This window comes from Paroedura picta, chromosome 5 (assembly GCF_049243985.1).
Source record: "Paroedura picta isolate Pp20150507F chromosome 5, Ppicta_v3.0, whole genome shotgun sequence".
In the NCBI taxonomy this organism is placed as follows: domain Eukaryota; kingdom Metazoa; phylum Chordata; class Lepidosauria; order Squamata; family Gekkonidae; genus Paroedura; species Paroedura picta.
Genome location: NC_135373.1, coordinates 127,798,849 through 127,803,340, shown reverse-complemented (window position 1 = coordinate 127,803,340; position 4,492 = coordinate 127,798,849). Strand labels below are relative to the sequence as shown.

Sequence of the window (4,492 nt, the reverse complement as noted above, 5' to 3'; positions counted from 1 at the left end):
TTATCTAGTCAAGCCCTTGGTGTTGGCACAGGCTGATGTCTGGTTCTTCCTCCAGCGGAAGCAAGATTTGTGACTGACACGGGCACAATGGCACAGAAGCCACAGAGGTGGTGCCCGGTTGAGGTTTCTGAGCCCTTTCAGGTGGAACCAGTCCGACCGTCCTGCGAGAGCCGAATCCCTGAGGCTCCCTGGCCCCTTACTCTGGTGGAGGGATGCCCTGAGCCCTGGGGGAAGGGGACGGGGAAGGGGAAGGGGAAGGGAAGAGGCTGCAGCAGCAGTAGAGACAGCCAAGGACAGGCCAGAAGGGAAAGTGCTACTCCACTTTGGGTGCAGCACATGAATCGCTCAGAGAGTCACAGAAAGAAGACGTTCTCCTGTGTCCAGTTAGGACAATTGTTGTCAAAGCTTGGCTCTGAAGTATTTATTTCCCAAGAATCCTTGCTCGGTTCAAATCATGCTGCTCAGTAAAGAACCACAAGAAGGTCTAGCGGTGAATCCTCATGTGTAAGAAACGTTAGACTCAATTTCAGCGCAAAAACCAAAATGCAGCAGGAGAGAGGAGGTAGCGAAAGAGCTTGACAGTTCCCCTTTGTGTCACATCGTTTCTCTTTTCAAAAGGCGACCCTGCAGACCACGCTGGCCTGGGTTGGCCCGGAGGGTCAGATGTCCATGTGTGTCTGGGCCAGCCCATTCACCGTGCCTCAGAGAGATCGCCAATCCAAGCATGCTGAAGCACCCAGCCTGCACTCATCCTGCCCACAGCCTGACAAAAGCAGCCTTGTTCCCGGAGCGTGATGAAAACATGGGAAGGGAGATGTGGTCGCGCTCACAGGAGTAAGCGGCTTCCAAAGGGGAGTTAGATAGCTTCGTGGAGGGTAAACCGACTAGCCAAGGGGGCTGGGGGGGGATCGCCACGTTCAGAGGTCCTAAACGTCTAAATCCCGGAGCCAGAACATCAAGGGGAGGCCCTCATGTTTGTTCAGAGGAACTGGCTGGCTCCTGTGTGAGACGGGAGGCTGGACTAGATGGACCCTCTTCCCTGGTCTGACCCAGCAGGGCTCTCCTAAGGGTCTTATGAAAGCCTCAGCTTCCATGCCCTGTGGCTTGGCCCTCCAGGGGAACTGGCTGGCCCCTGGGGGAGACGGGAGGCTGGACTGGAGGGACCCTCCCTGGCCTGACCCAGCAGGGCTCTTCTGAGGGTCTTCTCAGGGGAAGGCCTCAGGCCCTCTGCCCTGTGGCAGGCCCTGCAGAGGAACTGGCTGGCCCCTGGGGGAGACGGGAGGCTGGACTGGAGGGACCCTCCCTGGCCTGACCCAGCAGGGCTCTTCTGAGGGTCTTCTCAGGGGAAGGCCTCGGCCTCCCTGCCCTGTGGCTGGCCCTGCAGAGGAACTGGCTGGCCCCTGGGGGAGACAGGAGGCTGGACTGGAGGGACCCTCCCTGGCCTGACCCAGCAGGGCTCTTCTGAGGGTCTTCTCAGGGGAAGGCCTCAGCCTCTCTGCCCTGTGGCTGGCCCTGCAGAGGAACTGGCTGGCCCCTGGGTGAGACGGGAGGCTGGACTGGAGGGACCCTCCCTGGCCTGACCCAGCAGGGCTCTTCTGAGGGTCTTCTCAGGGGAAGGCCTCGGCCTCTCTGCCCTGTGGCTGGCCCTGCAGAGGAACTGGCTGGCCCCTGGGGGAGACGGGAGGCTGGACTGGAGGGACCCTCCCTGGCCTGACCCAGCAGGGCTCTCCTGAGGGTCTTCTCAGGGGAAGGCCTCGGCCTCTCTGCCCTGTGGCTGGCCCTGCAGGGGGACTGGCTGGCCCCTGGGTGAGACGTGAGACTGGACTGGAGGGACCCTCCCTGGTCTGACCCAGCAGGGCTCTTCTGAGGGTCTTCTCAGGGGAAGGCCTCGGCCTCTCTGCCCTGTGGCTGGCCCTGCAGAGGAACTGGCTGGCCCCTGGGGGAGATGGGAGGCTGGACTGGAGGGACCCTCCCTGGCCTGACCCAGCAGGGCTCTTCTGAGGGTCTTGTCAGGGGAAGGCCTCGGCCTCTCTGCCCTGTGGCTGGCCCTGCAGAGGAACTGGCTGGCCCCTGGGGGAGACGGGAGGCTGGACTGGAGGGACCCTCCCTGGCCTGACCCAGCAGGGCTCTTCTGAGGGTCTTCTCAGGGGAAGGCCTCAGCCTCTCTGCCCTGTGGCTGGCCCTGCAGAGGAACTGGCTGGCCCCTGGGGGAGACGGGAGGCTGGACTGGAGGGACCCTCCCTGGCCTGACCCAGCAGGGCTCTTCTGAGGGTCTTCTCAGGGGAAGGCCTCGGCCTCTCTGCCCTGTGGCTGGCCCTGCAGGGGGACTGGCTGGCCCCTGGGTGAGAAGGGAGGCTGGACTGGAGGGACCCTCCCTGGCCTGACCCAGCAGGGCTCTTCTGAGGGTCTTGTCAGGGGAAGGCCTCGGCCTCTCTGCCCTGTGGCTGGCCCTGCAGAGGAACTGGCTGGCCCCTGGGTGAGAAGGGAGGCTGGACTGGAGGGACCCTCCCTGGCCTGACCCAGCAGGGCTCTTCTGAGGGTCTTCTCAGGGGAAGGCCTCGGCCTCTCTGCCCTGTGGCTGGCTCTGCAGAGGAACTGGCTGGCCCCTGGGTGAGACGGGAGACTGAACTGGAAGGACCCTCCCTGGCCTGACCCAGCAGGGCTCTTCTGATGTTCTTAGAATCATAGAATCCTAGAGTTGGAAGGGGCCATACAGGCCATCTAGTCCAACCCCCTGCTCAGCGCAGGATCAGCCCAAAGCTGAATGAAGCCCTTGACCTCTGTGCCTTGCTGTTGGTCCTCCAAGGCCCTGGGTGAGATGGGATGCTGGACTTTGGGTCTCAACTATGAATTCCGTAATGTCTCGAAGGGGGAGCGGGAGAAGGACAACAGAAATGTAGCCATTGATGGAAAGCCTGTAAGCAACATTTATGGCCTCTTCGGTCCCTTCCAACGCTGTGATTCTATAATTCTATAACCGCATCGGATTTTCCCAGGCAAAAGTCTGGGAAGAACGTTAGGTAAAATTTCTGGGGGACTCATTTGGGCTCAAAACCAATGAGAGAAAAAGATGAAGTTTGTTTGTTTTGTACCCTCTTACTCCCTTGAACAAGGCTAAACATTGCTGGGAACTTTGACCATTTGAGCACATATATTTGCAGCAGTGGTCAGGTTAATTTTTTGCACACCTCCTCCTTTGCAGGATTTTTGCCCTGGTTTGCTGGCTATAGTTCGTCGAATCCAAGTCACCCATGACTTGTTTATATCATCAGATTTGAAGGTGGCAGAATCACCTTTAATAGACAAATCCTGGAGAATTCTGCTCACTAAACAGTTTGCAGAAGTAAAGCCTTTGGGATGATTTCATCCAACTGATCTCACTGGATGCGATCTCAGCAAGTTCAGCTCCCATTAGCCTGGGAGAGCCATCTTTGGTGTCATAGTTAGGAGTGCGGACTTCTAATCTGGCATGCGGGGTTCAATTCTGCGCTCCCCCACATGCAGCCAGCTGGGTGACCTTGGGCTCCCCAAGGCTCTGATAAAACTGTTCTGTCCGAGCAGGAATATCAGGGCTCTCTCAGCCTCACCCACCTCTTATGGTGTCTGTTGTGGGGAGAGGAAAGGGAAGGCGACTGTAAGCCGCTTTGAGACTCCTTCGGGTAGAGAAAAGCGGCATATAAGAACCAACTCTTCTTCTTCTTCTTCTTCAGTAATATCAGGGCTCCCTCAGTCTCACCCCCCTCTTATGGTGTCTGTAGTGGGGGCAGGAAAGGGAAGTCTGGTTTGAGACTCCTTTGGGGTTAGAAAAGTGGCATATAAGAATCAACTCTTTTTCTATTCTTGAAGATGGTATTCTTCATCCCAGCATGTATCAACCAACACTTACCCATACTGAACTTGTCCTCATGTTGTCCTCCAATCTGTGGAGACGCTCCTGGATCTTCTTGCAGTCAGCTTAGGTTTCCCCCACCCTAAATAATTCTGTCATCTGCCAGCATGGCCCCTCCCCTTATCCCATCCCTACTTACCTTGCTCGGAGTCTTTGGTGAGGACAATTAGAGAGCGAAAGAATTACTGAATCGCAAAGCCCTCCAAGGACCCAGAAAGAGGGATCGCTACATGAAGTACGATTATTCCTTTGCAGGAATGTTTCAAAATTGTGTGGAGACAGAGGGGGCAAGCAGCATGTGGGGAGGTGAGAGTCTTTGATCGCTGACACAAGCACTTTGTCCATGGGGTCGCGATGGGTTGGAGGGCAGGATGCTGTTTCTGCTGGCTGCAGAGGAGAGGACATGCAGTAATGGGTTTAAACTTCAAGTACAACGATATAGGCTAGATATCAGGAAAAAGGTTTTCACAGTCAGAGTAGTTCAGCAGTGGAATAGGCTGCCTAAGGAGGTGGTGAGCTCCCCCTCACTGGCAGTCTTCAAGCACAGGTTGGATGCACACTTTTCCTGGATGCTTTAGGATGCTTTGGGATGATCCTGCATTG

The 4,492-nt window shown here is 56.9% G+C and overlaps 1 protein-coding gene across 1 annotated transcript in view; it reads left to right on the top strand.

Annotated features, from left to right (window-relative positions):
- LOC143838714 (lithostathine-like) overlaps positions 1 to 4,492 on the top strand; it is a 228,311-nt gene that overhangs the window by 80,658 nt on the left and 143,161 nt on the right. The window lies entirely within an intron of this gene.